General features: G+C 40.1%; 1 protein-coding gene across 2 annotated transcripts in view; it reads right to left on the reverse strand.

Moving 5' to 3' along the window:
• chrm3a (cholinergic receptor, muscarinic 3a) overlaps positions 1-21,509 on the reverse strand; it is an 84,614-nt gene that overhangs the window by 37,740 nt on the left and 25,365 nt on the right. The window contains exon 2 of one of the 2 annotated variants that reach the window (XM_044045103.1): positions 15,300-15,412. The exons of the other annotated variant lie outside the window; for it this stretch is intronic. The gene's annotated coding sequence lies outside the window, so the exon portion shown is untranslated. The remainder of the gene's footprint in view (positions 1-15,299; positions 15,413-21,509) is intronic. 2 annotated transcript variants of the gene reach the window in all.

The following is a 21,509-nucleotide window of genomic DNA, read 5'->3' on the forward strand; positions in this document are numbered from 1 at the left end:
TGTTGTTGAGTCAAAGTTATGATACAATTTATACTGCATTCTTAGTAGTGACATAAAGTAGCAATAATTGTGCAGAAGTCACAAAATAGGAGGCTTGTTTTTCTTTTCTTTTTATTCATAAAAACAAGCCAAGTGAACTTTGAACTGTGATGTATTTCCAAATTTCACAATTTCAATCCGATTTTAATCTTTTTTAGTACTTTTTGCTCAGGTGTGTTTATATAGTTGGTGAAAATGAATTTCTTGTTTCATCAGATTGTCTAGGTTGTGCTGAAAAAAGAATAAAAGACGCTCTATATTGCAAATTCTTAAAGCCTCTGTATGTTTAAGCATAGTAATGGAAAAAAGCAGCTCAAATGCTCTGTGTTCTAAGGATAAAAACTTCTCAGAAATATAAATGACCTAAAATGTGTATTATCAATTCACACAAGTTTCCATGTGATATTTACGTGTTTTACTTGACAGGCAAAGGAAATGAACACAGGTTACACTACGGCTGCTGTTTGTTCTTTATAGCAGCACGAGATCTGTGAAGTTGAGCCTCTCACAGTTTGCACAGATCGACCGATTGCAAGGTCAGGGCGGCGACATGAAATGTGCGCGCTCGTATCTCATGCATGCTCCTCGCCGTGCCATAACTTTGCCGTTTAATAGCAAAACTGCATGCGCTTCAAAACTCTCTCACAGCCATCTTTCACAATAAAATACAAGAGCTCATTCTTTCCTCACAATTCCATTCGCGCCCCCGTCCCCGGCCTCATACTGCAGAAATCTCTATGCCTCAGTATTGGACGCTGACCAATAACACGGTCCCTCTTACAATAATGCTGATGGAAGGCTTTCTGTGCCATCTGCCAGCCGCGTGAATTCGCGAGTGCAGACGCAAGTGTGTACGTAAGGTTACTGCTAACTAAATAGAGCGTACAGTATGACGGGGGAGGTAGGAGACAGAGGACGAACAGCAATAGCCAGGGAAACGTATCACAGAAATGAGAAAGGGAAAGAACTGATAAAATATCATTTATGATAATAACCTGCTGCCAGTCCACAAACAGGGAAGGAATCATGGCTTTCATGAAAATCTTATGTGCCGAATGAGCCGAATTCCATGGGTAAATAACTCATTTTTGTTCAACCCCAATAGTTTTATGAATACCAGACATCAATCAGTGAGTAAAATGTTGAAAAGCAGATTTTTTACCCGTAGAAAAACATACAACATTAGCTTTTACAAATAAACCAGTGAGCCCTCACCTGCAAATCAAATGTTGATTTAAGGTCTAATTGGGTTAATATTTGTGGTGAAGCTCTTATGTCCCCGGAGACAAATTTAAACTAAGTGCATTGAGCTAAAGAAAAGCTAATGAAATCTATGAATACCATAAGTATCCCCAGGGAGGGACAACCCTCTGGAGAGGTCGGGAATGGACTGAATCAATGGAGTGTCATTAATTGTAGAACAGGGTGGTATTCTTGGCTCCAATAATTCACAGAGGAAATGGCCGTGAGCATTATTACACCACACAAATCACACTGGCAGTTAGCTTAGCTGATGGACGAGGGGCAAACGGGCTCAAAAGGTTCCAAAGAAAATGAACAAGAAATTCTATTTTAGAAGTGAAGTCACATTGTCTAAATCTGCTCAAAAGTCTGAGAAGTATCTCCTTCCTAATAACATCCACTGTGTCTTTCTTATATAGGCTTTATAGTTAAAGGCAAAAACAAAAGCCCAATGATTCATTGCCTGCCAAGAGAAGAGCAGGGAGAGTCAAATATTGTCCAATATATACAGTGGAGGCCAAAAGTCTGAGACGATCCTGGAATTCATCCCACAGTATATGAAGATTAAAGTCGAAATTTAATTGTTTGTTTCCACAAGGGACAGGGGATATGGTTAAATCCACCACGGGGCTGTTTTGAAGTTGATTACACTGACTAACAGCCGAGAAACCCCAATGGTTTCAGGTTACCGCTCGCACAAGACACAGAAAAGTTGTGAGTCCACCTCACATCTGAGGTGTTTGAGCTTTAAGATGTTAGCTGATTTCAGCTCTGCAGGTGACTAATACAAATGCAAGATATTGGCTTTGTAATGTATTATCGGATATCGGCAAACACGCCAACATCTGCCAACATCTGCCAACATCTATGACTAAGGACTGAAACACTAGGCAGAAAAAGCTGCTACCTCCTTGACTTCTATGCTCTATGACTTCTAACGCCCCCTACAGCTATTACCTTTTTGAACACCTAATGATTTTGCAGAATAAAGATATTTTATATCCACAGCAGCTGCGACACATGTATGAAACATATTATGTTAATTTCACTACAGAAGAGACTAAATGACCTCTGCAGTTGGACAAAAGGAAGGACATATACCGATATATGTATATATGTATATATGTATATATACATAAACACTCCCAATAACGGATATCGGCAGTAAGTCCAATATCATGCATCCTTACTTATTAATAAACAACCTGATAAGAATGTTTAACTGTCTTTTTTTCTTCACTCAACAACACCTGACTGAATAATAATGAATAATGAATGAATAATATGAATAATACTGATAATTATTATGAGAATAAAATCAACAATACCAATTATATTTTATGTAAGACCATTGCTCCCATTGGAATATTTATCATAAACACAATTGCCAGTAAAAATAAAAAAATAGCATGAGACAAAAATTTGATTGTGAACAATTACTAAACAACGTCATGTCACTCAACCCTTCTTTCCACAGCAATAATTATAAAGTGTTACTAGAGTCTTTTCACATTTAACTATTACAGTTTCATAATGCATTTGAACTACATGCTATGACATGCTCTTGTCTTAATTCACTGCAAATGAAAAATTGAGATAGAAATTCATTTTTTTCTGTTATCATTATTATTATTTTCTCCAGGCTATGATGCAAATGGAAAAAATGTTCCCTTCCGGTGCTTATCAACACTTGGACAGGGACAGCGAGCCACTCAGCATGTGCGATTGCTTATGCACCAACACACATTGTGGGCAGCTCATAACGTACGGCAGCTTAAGAGCCTATAGGAGCTCAGGCGTATAGCACTTTCCTTGCGTGCTGTGTGGAGAGGACGGAGGTAATGAATTTCAAATTACATTTCAGCTAAATGGAGGGGCCTGCTGCTCCGGAGTACGACACTGTGGAAAGATGATCTCAGGAAGCCCCTCACTTTCCCCTCTCACCCTTTGCTGATTGTAATATTCTGCTGGGATGTTATCAGTAAGGTTAAACAGGGTCGCTGGCCAGAAGATTACAGGGAGCAGAACGAGGAGGAAAGCAACAGCCAAAATGTCACCACTGCCATGAATATGCAAACTACTGTATTTTGAAAGGTATGTAAAGAAAAAATCTTCATTTCCCATAGAAATTATGAAGAAAAAAAAAGCTACCAGCAGCTCGTTTTCTCCCAAAGTGCTGATCAATAATTCAACAACAATATTCAAGAGCTTTTATTTGCCATTAGTACATGCTAGATTTTTTTTTGTGCAGGCCTCTCCAGTCAGCAGTGCAGTATATCTCTATATGATTTTCTGCAATAGATAGAGTATATAACAAAGGTTCAATGCATATCAATATAATGATTTTACCTCGGATTGTCTGCTTAACCAGTTCCTTCAATATGGAGCGCTCTCTAATTATCAAGATAAAATAATCAAGATCGCCATGTCGCTCAGTCCTACCCCAAAGTTCCAGCAATACATCGAACAACAAACAGTATTTCCACTGATGAGACCATTGAGGGGACAAAAGACGGACCGGGTTAAAAGCCCAATGGACAGAGGGACGGATAATTGAGAGCATTTTCTTTACTGAGCCTAAGTTGACGTAAGGGTGGGGGAGTAATGCAATCATTGGCTTTCTGTAGAGTCAAACACTCTGTGGGTCTGATTTAAACAGCCACATTAGGGTTTTAAACACATCTGGACAAGATGGATGGAATCCAAGACATGCAAGTTAATGGCTGTGGGCCACAGAGACAGGTGATTCATCAACACGGACGTAGATAACATGACACAGTGGGCAGTAGACTAATACACCACATACCAAAATCATTCACTTTGAGTCACGAGCATGTTGCGAATTTAAGAGTAAAGCGTGCATGCGTGTGTGTGTGTGTGTGTGTGCGTGTGTGTGTGAGCGAGCAAGTGGGAGAATGTAGAACTTATTCATAACCCTTGTGAAAGCTAAATAATGACTGATGGCAAATTACTTAAAACATTAAGCTTCAGACTTTGAATATGAGCAAAATCTCTTTTGGGTGATTATGTTCACGAGGGCACATTTCCTTCCATAAGCTGTGAAGTCGACACAGGTGGATTGATATTCCTGCTCTGAGACAGATAAAGCAGAGATGGCTGCAGGGTTAGTGTCAGGCAGGTTTCACTCTGTGGGTGTGTGCGTGTTCACATGTGTTTGTCTGTGTGTCTGCATTTTTATCAGGGTCGGATCCAAGTGCCTCCAGATGCTGGTGCCATTTGCTCCCCTGCCAATCAAAGGCCACAGCAGAATGCCAGTCCCTCTGAGCCCTGTGTGGTTTTCAGGCAGTTTACCTACATGTGAGTGTGCACACTGTGCTCTCGCCCTGTCGCAGCAAAGACACACAAAAGGACAGTTTCCCCATAATGAAGCTATTATCAATGTGTGGTATTAATAAATATGTATAATCAGAATATGGTTCATTAAAAATACAATATAATGGGTTTATTCAACAACAGTAGAAAAACACATGTATATACACATATATGGGGTTTCAGTCAGGGCCTACAGTAAAAAAAACAAAAACACGCCATAGCGCACACGCACACCACTGCGCATCTATAGGCTACTGCATCATTACCACCACATCTTCCGTTAAGTCACTGAGCAACTGCAATTTCACAAGCCACTATATGACACAAAAACAAGCTTCCACATAAGCATAGGCGTCAGCTACGCGGTGGAACACGTCCCCGGCACATTTATGATCAACACTTTTGTCCTCACCACTTCTAAAAAATGTAGGTCTTTCCTTCTTTTCTCCAAACGATCGCCGTGAAAAGTGCACACGAAGGAGATCAGAAACATGATGGATCGGTGGTGTTAATGCAGTGATCATAGATTACTTCAAAACCCGCCAAAGGTTCAAACGTCGTTGATGACAACAGCGGGGGCTAGCGCCAGACACGTCGCTGGGCCTGGGGCGTTCTGTCACTATGATATCACATTTTGATTGGCTGACAACACACGTCAGTCAAAGTTATAACCAAATAGGAAATGGCAGCTTCAACAAAAGGCCAGCAATACTACTAGAGCAGGTCCACGGAGCTATGATGCGTTTAATGACATCCAGGAAAATCTAGCTCAGCTTCACAAAAAATAACCATATTCTTTCTGAAAATATAATCATAACATACTGAAAAAGTAATTGAATTCAGACACGTTCAGATACAAATTAATTAGATTATTAAAAATAATAATAATAATAAAAAAAAAATACTTTTTTGATATTGTCAGGGCCAGCAGAGAAGGCCCACCACTGCATATATTGTTGTTGTTTTTCAAATAAATGCCAGTTCCAGAAAAGCTCAATCTTTAAAGCTTTTGAAAAACATCTCACATTTAAAAGCTGTAGTGAGTAACCTTTCCTATAAAAAAAATATCGGTTACATTAAAAACCAAATGTCAAATGAGTTCACACAATACTGACAAAGCCGTTCAGCTCTACAAGAGTCTCCCCCGTGTTCCTCAATAAAAACGTGTTTAGATCTCACGTCACCTGGCAACAATCCTGCACTGCAAACAGGAAATGATTCATTTTATGTAAAGACAGAAAAGCCTGGATTATGACAACTTTGGGTTACAGTACTAATAATACACATGATGTTACAGTCTGTACGTTTACATGCCCAGTTTAATCGAGTTAAAGCCGTAGTATGGATAACTTGGCGAGTCTGAATATACATGCGGAGGGAAAAAAATCGTTTTATTACCTCCATGGGTGGCGCTGTATCTCTCTATAAGCTAGTGCGTATTGAATCAGTTTCCTGTTGAACGATACGTCACAGCACAGGTTGGGATGTACATTGTGAGACAAATTAGATCGAGCATGACTCTTGTGGCTGCCGTTATCCGAACAAAGAAACTGCCTGCAGTTTAAACGTCATGTCCTTCTAATTCTGGGTCAAATTGTGGCGCATGTGCAGAACGCCAAGTCCGACTAATGCAGAAGTAACTGGACTATGAATCCCATTATCCAGATATGTTAGTTTGACTAAGGCTATCTCAATTTTAGATGGACTAACATGTTTACGTGACATTAAGAAAATCAATTTATTGTCTTAGTCCGACTAAAATCAGACTTTTAACATGTCCTCTTTATAGATACCAATGAGTCAGACCAATGTGTTGGTCTATCACAAATACATTGGCATTCATGACCATTGTGCACTGATATGAAACCTATTTTCTACAGAATGCAATGTTCGAAAAGGATGATTGCATTACATTACAAAATGTAATGTAATGCAAAACTATCATTTCCACAACAAATTAACCAACCACTGTAAAGTAATGACTGCGAAAACATTGTATTTCATTGCAGAACGAGAGCCAGTTTGTGAAAAGTCTGGGTCTGTTCATAAATTCACATCCTTCCAGAGATAAAAATTAAAAATGAAACAGAAGAATTAAGTCTCATTAAGCGTTTTTTCCATAGGGGATATATTCTTCACAACAAGGCATGTACAGAATCCATTTATTATTTCAGGAGTCAAACAAGCTTCTGCAGAGATAATGACTTTATTATAGAACTGGCATGCTGTTAAATTAAGTGTCTTCAGGTTAGAGGCCTCTCATAGGTTAATGGAAATGACACCAGCGGAGCATGGCAGCAGCGACACTGCACACAGTGTTCTGTTTCACACCAACGATCCACCTCATCCAACACCCAAAGGTAAAAAGGGGAAAACAATGGAAGGAGGAGATAATGACATCATCTTTGACATTTACACTCATCAAAGTGACGTCCAGCAGGCGCTTCTGTAAAAGTCCAGTCCATTGCAGCTTGTAAGACAAACACATGCACTGTATACTAGTATACTATATTTATTAAACGTAATAACACAAGACATCTTGTCTGGAGAGCAGAGCCGCACATGGTCAGTTTTTTTTTTTTTTTTTAACTTACAACCATCTTGAACTTTTTCGACTCAAACGCAGCAATAAATAGACGGGAGAAATTCAGGGAATGTCATCAGTGAAATAAAAGATGTCCGCGTACGTCATGGAGAAACGCATCCATCCCAATTGCATTGCTGATTCTGGCACAGATTAGCATAGCCTGTAAAGAATGGCTGATATCACTAAAACAGGCTATACTAATTAAAGCCAGAATCATCAATTCACATCTTCGGACACCTTGACCACCCTAGAAATGAAAGAGACATTTTTTTCCGGAAGCGAAAGTTGGAAACAGGTCAAACGTTAGCATCAGAGGGTGATTAGATGATGAGATTAAATGCGACAAAACAGCAATTATCACATGCCATAAAAACAAAACATCTGACTTTTCTGTTGTGTTGAGGGAAAAGGGAAATTGACAATTAGTTGTTTTTGTGACACTTAAGCCAGGTGTTGGAAATCATTCCCATTTGCTAAACCCTTTTCCCACTGTGAGCATTCACAAACAGTTCATTTCAGTTCAGAGCAGCACAGGAGCAGAGAGAGCGGAGCGCGGTGCACACACACGGTCTCTCTATCACACCGAAACCATACTGGATCTATGAATTATACCACACACAATGCATCTCACCAGGACAAGTTTCACAGTGACACTGCGTATAATGGATAGCCTGGTGGAGGAGAAATGAAAGGAGCCCATGAATGCAAAGGGAAGGAGAGGGAAGGAGAGGGAAGGAGAGGGAAGGAGAGGGGAGGAGAGGGAAGGAGAGGGGAGGGAACTGGTGTGGCACACAGTGACCGACCAAGAGAAGATTTTATGGAACAGTGAGACAGAAAAAATAAAAGAAAAAGAAAACTGTTCTTTGAGATAAAGAAAATATACACTTTGTCCCTGACATTGCAAATGTTGAATAAGCAAAAAGATATTTTTTGCACAGGAACACAATGACAAAGAGCCAACAGCTCAAATAATGAAATAATAATGTCTTCAGTGTGGTTTGCTCTTTGAAACCTTTGTGGATGAAACACTCGAGAATCTGTCTCTGTCAGAACTGTCGAGTGAAAAAACTGCCACTAGAGATTGTTTCGCGGTGAGGTTTCACTCCATTGCGTGGCCGAGCAAACGAGGGTGTTGTACCCGGTGCAGACACTGTGTTCAGCACATACGGTTTACCAAAGTATAGCCATGCCATTATCACACAGATGTAGATTTCTGTCACTAACTTGGAAAAGGAAAATGCTTGGCTATATTCTTATTTTAACAAATGTGCAATATGCCTGTTTTAGTATTTTGACTAACTGACAGATATGAGTGGATTATAATTGATCTACAAACTCAAATATGTCGTCTTTTACAGGACCATCCTGAAGCCATGGCAACAACTGAGATGCTTGTGTTGATATTAGTCAATATATGAACTAAATACACCACAGTGAAAACAATAAAAGACACTACTCTAGGTAAAACACGCTCAGTCAACAGAGAGCAACACAAGCAGACAGACAAATTTAATTCAGAGCTGATCATTGAGTTAAAGACATTTCTTTTCTTTTTTTTAAATATAATGCTGCAGCCTACTAGTGTGTAATGCAGTGGCACCTTGTTCCACTCAGTGACTTTTAGCACTGAAGCGACACGGTGAGTCACAATGAGCTTATTCACTTTCATTAAGCGTCCTGACAACACTGCTCTTGCCTTTAAACGGATCGTTTTGAAGCCTCTTCAGTTTCTTTCAGCGCCGTCACCTGACAGTGTGACGGTTTACACACTCACATTAAAGTGTCCATGTTATGTCAGAAAACATGTATGTCTTTTCAAATGGTATTTTTGTAGCCAGTTAACTCTTTGAACACAGAGCATTTTGGCCGCTTTTTTCCATTACAATGTTAAAACATTGTGTACACAGAGGTTATAAGAATGTGCAATATAGATTGTCTTATATCCTTTTTTCAGCACAATGTGATGATTCATTTTCACCAACTATATAATCACATCCTGTGCAAAAACTACTGAAAATGTTTGAAATCCGATCGAATTTGCGAAATTTCAAAAAATGAAAGAAAAACTTTGTGACTTCTGCACAATGATCGCTACTTTATATCCCAACTAAAAATGCGATATAAAACGAATCATAACTTTGACTCAACAATACATAAGATGAAAAAAACACATATTTTATGGCAACTAAGGGTTAAGAAATGATTTAATGTCGAAAAAACACGTTAAAAAAACAGCTTTTTTTCACCATTGCATTCCACATCTGTGGTATGACACATCTACGGTTTCCCTGAAGATCTATATTAATCAAATGCCACTATATGAAAATATATCAGCGCCACAGGTGGAACAGGGAGGAGACACGTCTGGTCACTGTCTCTAACAACTATTGGACTGTGTGTTCTCACAGCTGGGATAATAAATCCAGGAAGAAAGGAGAAGATAAAAAAAAAAAAAACAGAAGGAAGATGAGGAGATCACACATCAACAGGTTTTCTTCAAAGCAAAGCACAGAATTTGAACTTTAGGCTTCACAATGTGGATAATATAAGTAAATAGACATACTAATCACAACATAAAAGTGGATGTGGGCAGTGGAAAAGCTTCGCAGGGCAGCTGCACTTCATGTCTAAGTACTTAAAAGCATATGGGGATGTGCACGCTGAGCAACACCTACAGTAACTTGCAGATAAAATCTAAAAAGATACGCAGCTAAGACCCGGTAAGCAGAAGGCACTTCAACATCACTAAAGCTTTGGAAAAGAAGTGTGTTATGACAAAGATTTGTTTAAGTAGATAAGGCAAATAAAATGAAAAGGCTATACATGCTGTAGCTCCTGATTCCCAGTATGCAGGTGCAGTGATAAGAGTTGGTATGTATTTATATTCCCTTGCATTCAAAGGCAATAAAATACATCGAAGTTAAAGTCGTTCCAGATTGTGGTGTTTTATTAAAACCCTCATTAAATATCACAAGTGCACAAACACAAGGGAGAGGCGTAAAGATCTCTTCCTTCCCCGTGGAGATTTGAGAAGAAGCACCTGAAAGGCATGAAAAATGACCAGACATTGTAGGACACAAACACCTGAGGTCAACACGAGGACTGGTGAGCACAGGACAAACATTCTGACTGACAGATTTTTGCTCAGCAAACATATCGACAGAAACAGGCAGCAATTACACCCAAAGCACTGCGGATGAGTTAGAGAGGGACTTGGCTTCAAGGGTTAGGTGCAACATGGCTGGAAACCAAATTTGACTTATTATGTGCTACATACAGCATTGTGTCCCAAATCTCAGTGCGGTGAGTGACACTGCATACAGCATTACTTGGATGTGGGGAGTGCGTCGAGAAATGATCCAGCTTACGTTGTGACAGCGCTCAAAGCATAACGTTAGCCTACTACTGTGTGGCCGGCTCGCGTGCCTGTTGTTTTGTTTCCGGTCTAGCTAGATCCGGTGTGGTGTTGTGGTTTTCTAACATTACTAGTTGTTGCAACAGCATGTGGAAAAAAACGACAAGGTTTGCTAGACCAAAAAGAACGTTAATCTCACGATAATACGTTAATGCCGTAATAACGTGTTAAACGGACAGCACTAATATATAAATATAGCCTATATATACATACATACATATATATAATGCAATACTGCACCCCCTTTGTTGATGCCGGCTGCATCTGACTTTCACATTAAATGGTTTCACCTGTTACACAGCCTTTTCTCTGATCTTGTAACACAGTATTTATTTTACACTATGCGAAACATGAGCAATTTACTTTTAATAAAAAACTGTCCCAAAAGGCTCTAAGCAGGTCAGCAAGATCAACAACAAGATCCTCAGATAGTCCAGGAGAGACCTCTTTAAATAAACACTAAGTAAAGTTGATTTTATTCACTGTAATACAGCCTTATGGAATACACACATTGACAAAGTAGTTATTAGGAAAAGTCAGTTTACATCTATTTCTTACTTTAACTAGTGTTGCAATTGATTGAAACGTGTATATAAACTTGGTGAATGAATAATGAATAATGAATAATTGTTGAGTCCACTACAGTTTAAACCTTTGGGTCCTCCTATATGTGTGCATCTGTGTGTGTGTGTGTGTGTGTGTACAGGACCGTTTCTGGCATAAACACTGACCTTGTCAGGACTGGTACTAAAAACCTGGTCCAAATGAGGCAGACCCTCATTTCCGAGGAACTGCTTACCTTTAGGGCTTTAATGGTTAGGGTTAAGCATTAACTGGTAAAGGTTAAAATGAATGCAAGTCAAGGCAGTGTCCTAGGAAGAATACTTGCATTTGTGTGTATGTGTGTGTGTGTGTGTGTGTGAGACAATTAATGGACTTATTAGATGAGAGATTTCCTAACTTAGTCAAAGATTATTTTGTAATTGCAAATGTGAGCCCATGAGAGCTGCAGCTGAATACCAAATAGGTTTTTCATAATGTTTGAAATATTGCAGTATTGCCTAATGATGTCCCACTGGACTGGTTTTTACTCACTATTGCTTAACTTTTGTTCTCACACACACACACACACCAGTTCAAGTAAGACATGGCGAGAATATCTTTGGCACGAAACAGTGGGCAAACGTCGACTGACACTCACTGACAGAATATTCTAGCGTCTGCGTTTTAAAGAAAAAATTGTAAAAAATTCTTTATGTAGTTATGATTAGGTGGCAACTCTTGAAACATCATATGTACATGTAAATCCGGTCTACAGACACAAGTAAAAGAGAGTTTCTTCAGTCTTGCACAGGCTGAGGATATCTTTCATGTAAAAGTTTTCTGCACGGTTCACAGCTCGACAAGTTGCTCTTAATTGCATTAGACTTAAATGCTGAATTATGCATTTTAAGAATTCAGAGAAGCTTATGGACCTCTGTGTGCAGCAGGTTTTTACAATAATCACTGCTTTACTTTTTAAAGGTGACATAGAATGCTTGTATCACACATATATGTTAGTTATGGAGGTCTACTTACATATATTAACTTGTTTTCATGATTAAAAACCTCCTAATCGCTGCAAACGAGCCGATCAAAATATCTCCTCACTGACGCTCTCATCAGCCGCGCTGTTTCAGACCAAAACCACACCCCTAGAATGTGGACTGTGTTGTGATTGGCCAGCCAACGAGAGCTTTCCCACTGTCCTGTGATTGGCCAGGTACCTGGAAGTGACATAATAGATAGGCCAGCTCTCAGATACACAGCTCCCCCTCTGGCACGGTGGATGCTCTGCATCTCAGCAGCTACAACAAGAGTAGTTCTTCTTCTTCTGCGGTTGAATGTACGCAACCGGATGTGCCCGGACTAGTGCCCGCACCAGGAGGCGCTACGGTGGTGAGGATTTTTGATGACGACATCAAATTAAGGAAGTGCCGATCCGCTTTGCAGAGCCCAGGAAAACAATACAACACTATTTTCTCAGCAGTGGCTGAACTGTTTGTTCTGAAACTTTAGGGTTTCATAAACGAGGTAACGACGCAGATACACACACAAACAGCGTTAATTGGAGCTTCCGGTCTATGTGGGCTTTAATGATGGGGGAAAATTAAATGTAATTGTTTTAACTTATGTTTACAAACTTCCCAAATTAGGCCTATCATTTCTGGATATCTCCCAGAAATATGTCAGGGGTCGGCAAGTAAATTTGGTCTAGGGCTAATATTTTTACTGACCTAATCTAATCTAATCTATTCAATATTGTACAAAAATAACAAATTTAAGACACTCGTTGGTTAAAAAAAATGCTACGGACATATCTTGTAAAGGCTCTGAATTCTGCATGACTATTTCGTTGTTGTGAAGACACGCAAAAAAAAAAAAAACATCATCTCACGGGCTGCCAGTTGCTGACCACTGCCCTATGTCGAAAAGATTTCTTCAGTCTATCTGCCACTAAACGGCCAATAAAATGTAAGAGTGTAACTAATAGATGATGACAAATGTGAGACAAAATGTGAATAGAGACAGGTAATCATACTCTGAGAAATGAGGTGGCAGGAATGGTTTATCTGTGCGTCCTACACTCGTGCCCAAATGTTTCTCTTCCACACATCTCTCTTGCACGACCATGCCTGAGCCTCCCGTTGCCACAAATCTAAATTAAATGCACGCTGACTGAATTCTATCCACTGCTTGAGTGCTTTCGCTCCTGCAAACCCTCTGAACTACGTGTAGAGCAACAGTACATGTGAAGCGTTTCTTCCATGACAAATGAGCCTTGCCCTGAGCCAGTTAATGAAAATGATTTTTTTTTATTTTGTTTGTCGTGTGTGTTTGCTTGATTTCAATGTTTTCTGCTTGTTTCACTTACAAATTTGCATTGATTTCAGCCTGAGGTTCTTCTCTTCTTAAATGAATGGAAGTCTGTTATCAATCATCGCTTCAGCACAAGACCTGATTTCCATATTAATGCACTCTCTGGCTAAAGGCTAATTCACTGAAAACTGGGTTTATAGCAGAGTTTTAGCACAGACCACTTTTTTTTGGAGAATTATCACAATAGAGTTCTTGTGCTATCACACCAAATAAAAATCAGCACAGCATGTGCTGAGGCGTTAGCGTTTTCTCACACACTAGAAAAGATATCACAAGAATTCCTGTATATTTGCTGTAGATCACAAGAGGCAATTCAGAAACACCCTTTCCAATTCCACAGCACATATCCACTTCAAACCAGAAATATGCTGTGGTCACACAGCACAGCTCTTTACTTCTCTGGGACTCATCATTATTATCATTATTATCATTGTTGTTGCTGAGAATATTCGAGGAACAGCTGAGGTTGAGATGGTTTGTCACGTGCAGAGGAGGGACAGCGATTATATTTGACAAAGGATGTTGAAGATGAAGCTGTCGGGCATGAGGAAAAGAGGAAGACTACAGAGGGGGTTAATGGATGTTGTGAAGGAGGACATGAGGACAGTTGGTGTAACAGAAGAGGACACGGTGGCGACCCCTGAAGGGAGAAGCCGCAAGAAGAAATATTGTTATTCATATTAATATGTTGTTTGTTTACTTTTCCAGCCTTGCGATTACTTGTATTTAGTTTCCAAAAGTAATTAACATACCAATGACTTGCAAACACCACCAAGGACTCCAGCCATATATGGGTCTGCACTTACAATTACGCTCATAACAAACGGAATGGAACGTGCTTCCAAATTAAAAACCAATTATGATTCATCACCATCTTCAAAAAGAAGAAATTTACCAGGGTCATTGAATGCATCTCGTTAGTTCCCAGCTTACAGCTCAACATGCTGTGGATCCTGAATTACTCTCACTAGCTTTCATGCACTGGGATTTGTCTTTGATTGTTTTATTGAAGTGGAAAATTGGTCTTTGACTGAATTACGCCTGAAGTAGAAGCACAAGCTTTTTTTTCCTCCCTCATAAAGGCTGCTGTGGAGTTAGTTAGAAGAAAACACACACTGCTGCAGGGAGTGAGGTGTGTGTCTGTGTCTGTGTGTGTGTGTGTGTGTATACTGTCCATGTCTGTAGTAGGTTATGAGGACAAAAACTGATTAAAACCTGTCTTTGTGAGGACATTTTTGAGGGTTAAGACCTGAGTATCTTTGTGATGACTGATAAACCATAGGTTCATAGGTCCTTATATGGCTGTTTGAGGATTAAGACTTGGTTTTAGGGTTAGAATTGGGTTTAGCCATGGGATCAATAACCATCCCCGTATCTTTTTAACAAACCTCACAAACACACTTCCTGCAAAGCCTTATGGATCTCATTGAAGGCTATATTTCAGATAAAATACTAGGATATACTGTAGCTCTAATTAAAGACAAATGATTGATTGATTTGTTTTTGTGCTGTAAAATGAGGAAGATGGGGATTTATATGCATGGATGACTTAATCAATGCTTCAGGAGGGGACGCCCGGAAAAGAAAATGCAGAGTGCACAATTTCTTTTCCCTCAAAGGCAGCGGCGATAAAAGGCATCATTTAAAATGCCTCGCATGAACATTAGCAGATGGCTCGGAGCTGCACATCCAGCCAAACGATGACAGCGGGTGAGGAGATGGTGTCATTTGTGAATACAAGGGATTCTTTGACTCTTAACTCACCAAATATTTTGGGGGAGGTGAAGTGTCTGGAGGTCACCTTTCAGCAGAGTGCCTTTTGGAGTCCATATTGTCAACAGGGGGTTTGCGCTTATCCTCCTCCAGCATCATGGAGTCTGAGAGGCAGACAGGGAGCAAGAGGGCAGCGGGAGAAGGAAGAGGAGAGGAGAGAATGAGTTTAAGAGAATGTGTCCAAATTAGGGAGCAGAACACCTATTAGCACACTGATGTTTTTAGCATTTGAAATGAATGGCAACATCATTTACATCGCTACAATCGGAGCCAAAATGAGCGCACTAATTCTCCAACCAAGTATCTTTCATCAATAACCATTCCTTTCACTGCCGAAAAGATCACACTGTAACATCTGCAGCCGTGGTAGAATTATTCTTTATGTTCTATTTACGCAATATGTTTAAATCAAGGATCTAGTGGAGTACTGTAGCTACCATTCCCCGCTGGATAATATCTGTCAAAGGGAAGAATGGCATTTCTTCATGTCTAGAGAAGTGTTCATGCCTTATATAGTCTTGGTCTCGTAGAGTTGCCTGCTGTACATAGCTGGATCAGGCCAGGGGCGAAGGAAGCAGACCTTATGAGAGCTCATTAAAACTGTCTCCAAGTCTTAAGACAAAAATATCAATTCACTAAAAACAAAATAAGTGCTTGTCATTAAAAATAATCAAGTACTGGAGCAGCTCCCGGACGGATTTTTTTTCTTCTTTTTTCTTTTCAATGGAAGTCAGACGTGGCTCGGAGGGAAAAGCGAGTGTAGTGTGGTGACAGCGGGGGCAAGACTCAAACTCTTATTAAGCATTGTGAAACACATGAGCGCAGTGGTTTACCCCTTTCATGTTACAATCATGTATTACACCTCTAAGATCAATCCAAAGTAAGTGTTTCTTCTCTCATGGAAAATGTGCGTGTGACATTTCAACGCGAAGATGTTTCCTATTTCCAATGGCATCTTCTTTTCTTCTTTTTTTTGAAACGCTGGCACTTTCATTTGCTGCTTAATAAATAAAACACAGATGTTTGTCTAATGCATTATAGAAAGCATCTAACAAATGGAGTCCTTCATCCTAATAGCGACGGTCTCACATGGCTTATCTGCTCTACATTTCTGCAGAGTCTGGAGGGGCAATCTTAAGTGAGCCATAAAGAGGACTGAATGAGACAATTACCATTTTTCAAGTCTCCCACTTTAGATCCGTAGCAAGACTTGATCCGAGTCTTAATTTGCATAAAATACCCAACGAATACAGAGCTTTTTTTCCCCCCACAATAATAGGAAATGGTAATTATCCAGATAGAGAATGTGGGCGTTCAATAGCTCATTATTAATCTTAAACAGAAATGCCGTCACACAGTACATGTGAGGGCCACTCCTCGATAAAAGGTCAAGTAATTAGTCTCCAGTTCTCCATGTCACAGTGAGACATGACAGGAGAAAATTCTGAAGTGCCGTAAAATAATGCTTCAACCGACCGAGCGACCAATTTCAAAGCAACTTTGAGGAACACAAAATAAAACTTAAGTTTGATCAGCAAACTATTATTATGTGATAAAATCCCCCCAAGGCATAAGAACGGCAAAGAGAAGAAATCAATGACTGCATGAGCAATGATTATCTCAATGTGTTCTCCTTCCATTGCAGTATAACAAAAGATCAATATCTGTTGTATTTTGACATACTTCATTTGAGATATTTGAGCTTCACGAGGATTCATCGCACTCACATATATAGTATCACATTGGAATAATATAATATATACCCACAGTCCATAGTAAGAAAAACTATCTTATGCATAAACAATGTAAATGTTTCTTGTGAGTGGAATGGAAGGAAGGGGGGAATTCAAACAGCTGAATTAGTGGTCGGAGGCTTAAATACAACACAAAACTAGAGTTTTATCGAAATTGTATCACATTATGAAACTGAAAGTAATTTAAAAGTATATATATTTGCCTACACATACTGTAAAATAAACTGTAAATGTATAATCGAGGGATCCCTCCTCTTCGTTACGTTTCTAAGGTCTAAGAACAGAGGACTTCACTTCAAGTACATATATTGAGGCAAACGGTGATTTGTGAATTTGGTCCACGTAAATAAAACTGACTGATTTGTCATCGTATGCCAATAAAGAATTTTACAAACACAAGTTTCCCTCAGAATAATACACAAATCTTATATTATCTGACATTTACAGTGATCTTTAACCAAAAAAAAGACTGATTTGAACACGTTCTTGTCTACATGGCCCAGCCCTAGCGTGAGTCTCCACACTCTCTCATCGCACAGGCACAAGAGGAGGAAAGAGCCTCCTCAGGCCAACAGACAGGACTGACAGTTGCTGCACATAATTATCACAGTGGCAACAAGTAAAACACTATAAAGGTTAGACTATACACATTGAACATAAACCACTACACATCCCACGTCTCACTTCTTCCTAATAAGAAACCCCTTATCTCACCCAGCTATGGTCCAGGTCCAATGTAAATCCCCTGGCAAAGCTCTTCAAATTTACTGTCCAAAAATACATTATATCACCTTTCACTAACTGTTAATCCTTCCCTGTGAGTGCAGCAACTACACAGATAATAAAAAAACTGCTAAATGTGCGTTGGATTTATGTAATATAACTAAGATACCCAGTGATGGGTTGATTTAACAGCTCTGAGCTCTGTTGGGGCGTGATAAAAAAAAAAAAAAACTTCTTTTAAGCAAAAGGCAGAGAATGTTTACTGAGGCCTTTTTCTGATATCAGCTATCAATCAGCATCTTAACTGTGCGGCAAATACTTTATCCCAGTGTGGCTAATGCCGCAAATGACTCTGTATCTAATCAGCTGCTTGTAAGGGCTCTGCAAGAGGCTCCGTGCCTCAGTGAGTGTCTTACAAATGGCTTTTCTGTGATGAAGTGATAGTGTGGAGGAGTGTATATTGTCTCCAGCTGTAACACTGCAATACAAGAATGTGAAGGAGGAAGGCGCAGCGTGTGTGTGTGTGCGCGCGTGCATACGTGCATGTGTGTAAGTGTGAGAGAGAGAGGCACACACAAAAAGACAAACACACACACAGACGGAAAAAAAGTGTGTGTTTCTTATGGTTGAACCAAACTTGAGATTGAGCCAAGGTCATCCTCTTACTTCTGACATACATGGAGCCAGACTGAGTCTCTCACTCGGACGCTCCCCATCTGCTCCCACTGATAAGCCAAGCTACAGTATAGCTCATGTGCAGCAGATGGACGGCGTGGCTCTGCATTGTGTGGATATATTATAAACCATTTCTGGTATTTTCTTAAACCATAATAAAAAGAAGTTTAGATTCCATGTTACAATGACTCGTACTGGTCTAAAATAAAAGACTTCTCATGTACAGTACATGTTTCTTTAAATAGTGCACACTGTAGCAGTAACAACATCTCGTTACTGTAAAGGAAATGAAGCACTGCTCAGTAATGTCACCACAGAAACTTTCGAGCCACAGTGATATTCTGTTAATTAGTTTTTGCGTGTCAGCTGGGAAATTCAATTTCAGGCTATCAAAGCGGTTTGAAACTGCTTAACCCAAATACGGCCGACCTAAGCAGACATGGACTGCCAGCGGTTTTTATGCTTTGCCTCATTGTTGACTCAAGCTGATGCAAAACGGGAGCGGATCAGAGTCACGTGTACATCTCGCCAACCGGCGCGTCGACTCCGCTTTCTCCCGATCAACATTTAAAAACCTCCACAGCGACCGAAAGCCTCCTTTAAAATGATTTATGAGAGAAAGCAAGAAAAGATCTTGTGAACTGTATAGAGGTGAGTTCAGGACAGCAGCTTTAACAGGGAGAGGGAATGCAGGCAACGTTAAATACTACATGGTTGAGATATTACAATTTAAAGAGATTTAAAGTGGTATCATGTTGGAGCCAAATTCATAATAATCATAACAGATTACACATCGATTAAGCAAGTGGCAATAAACTAACTAAGCAGCCTATTTGTTTTTCTGAGGGAATCATTTGCCTTTTGCAAACACATTTGATTCTGCAATTAAAGGAAGCGAACAGCACTCAGTATGCAGATTAAAGTCAGCTCTGCACATAACACTCGGCAAATTATATCAAAGACGTCGTGTAACAGAAACCAGGTTCCGTGATCAATAACCCTCTCAAACTATGACCACACACTGAGCGCAGGTCTTCCGCAGCGTTCACTCGAGTGCATTTGTCGGCCATCTGTGCCATTTTAAGTCACTATATCCCAAAACTTTAAACACGTGGCAGCACTCCAGACAGAAAGGTTGATCACCATAACAACAGCTGATGATCTCACCATGCAGTGCTTCCTGTTAAATGAGCCTCAGCTCGTGGAGGTAGACCAATTGGCAGGAAATGAGACCAAATTGATTGGGAAACAGATGGATGAAGAGGAGCCAGTAAAGCCTGCTAGGCTGTAAGGGAAAAGAGGAGGAGAAGGTGGGTGAAGAACACGAGACTGGGGGAGCAACATGAAATAAAAGGGCAGATGACTTAAAGTAGAATCTAGTCATTTATTTTTCAATCAAAGTGCCTGAAACAGAGTTTTATATGAGTAACACATCGTTGTTTTCTGTGTATTTTTATGTAAGCTTTTCAAAAAAGAAATTTTGCAAGGCATTCTCACACAGTCACATTTGTTAGAAGCCATCTCTCTTGAGAGTTCAGCCCAGAGACAATATCTCTACTGTCAAAGCCAATTTCAAGACAGTCTGGAGATTCATTAGGGTCCGAATGCACAAAGCGCAGAGGACCCAATTGAGTTATTTATTATTATTTCAATCTTTGTTTAGAAGTCATACCAGCGCTGACGGCAGAATGGGTCTGTGACCTCACCAAACAACCGCACCAGTGCTCGACAGTTGCCAAAGCTCTTTAAAACGACAACCCAAATATAAACACAAAGGTCACGCCACCAAAAGGAAGCTGCTTCACAAATTGAAATACCTGGCTCTTTTAATTTATGCAAGACAACAACCAAATTACAGTTATTACTGCTGTCAGAGGCTGCAAAGGAATATTCATCATTATCAAGGTGTGTAAGTTATCAATTATAGGATACGGCCAAACTGTTTTTCCAGTAAGTTTGAGTTAAAGGTGTTTGACAGCACAGCTGTGCCACCCTTGCAGCTCAATTAGAGCAAAAACTTCACAGCTGAGTCTCTGTTTTGGTTGTATATACACATACAGTATATGAAGATGCACATACTTACTCGTGAGCTTCCTCTGCCTGATGATCAAACGAGGAAAACAGCAAGGCTGTTGTTAAAACCACAATATATGACTGCAAACTAGTGAGTTCCTTCAGTCAGTCATCATCTAACCGCTTTATCCTCCACCAGAGGGTGGCGGGGGGGTGCTGTGCCAATCTCAGCTACATCGGGCGATAGGCGGGGTACACCCTGGACAGTTTGCCAGTCCATCGCAGGGCCACACACAGATAGAGACAAACAACCATTCACTCTCACACTCACTCCTATGGTCAATTTAGAGTGTCCAATTTACCTAATCCCCACATTGCATGTTTTTGGACTGTGGGAGGAAGCCGGAGAACCCGGAGAGAACCCACGCACACACGGGGAGAACATGCAAACTCCATGCAGAAAGGCCCTTGTTCCAACCGGGGCTCGAACCCGGGTCTTCTCGCTGCAAGGCCCGAGTTCCTTCAGTATTACATAAAATATTTCAAAACTAATAACTGGAAAATACTACTATTAGTTCTACAACTATTGATGTTTTGGCTGTTAAGGGGTTAAATCAGCAGTCAGGCTTCGAGGGACAAGAAGATGTGTGATTCAGGACTTTGAACTGTGGAGGGCAGAAGAAATTTACTCATGATTTGTGTGGGCTAGACCGTCTCATTTCACATGGTGCATGACTTCCGTGTCCTCCCGAGTGAGCAGACAACAGAGTCATCTCCTCCGTCGGCTGCACACTTAGGAGGATCCAGCTCCTGGATTGAGAACAGCTCGTGTCACCCGTGTCACTTCACTATTTTTTCCCCACTTCCACCTGGAGACAAACACAAAGTGGATAATTCACCTGATGGTGAACTCACACTCAGTAATTTAACTGAGATGTTGAGGTTGAATTAAAATAGAATTCCCTCCAGTCAGTGGTCAGGTTTTTTTGAAAAAAAAAAGGAGCACTGTGATGACAAGCTACCGAAGGAAAATGGT

Source organism: Solea senegalensis, linkage group LG15 (genome assembly GCF_019176455.1).
Source record: "Solea senegalensis isolate Sse05_10M linkage group LG15, IFAPA_SoseM_1, whole genome shotgun sequence".
NCBI lineage: Eukaryota > Metazoa > Chordata > Actinopteri > Pleuronectiformes > Soleidae > Solea > Solea senegalensis.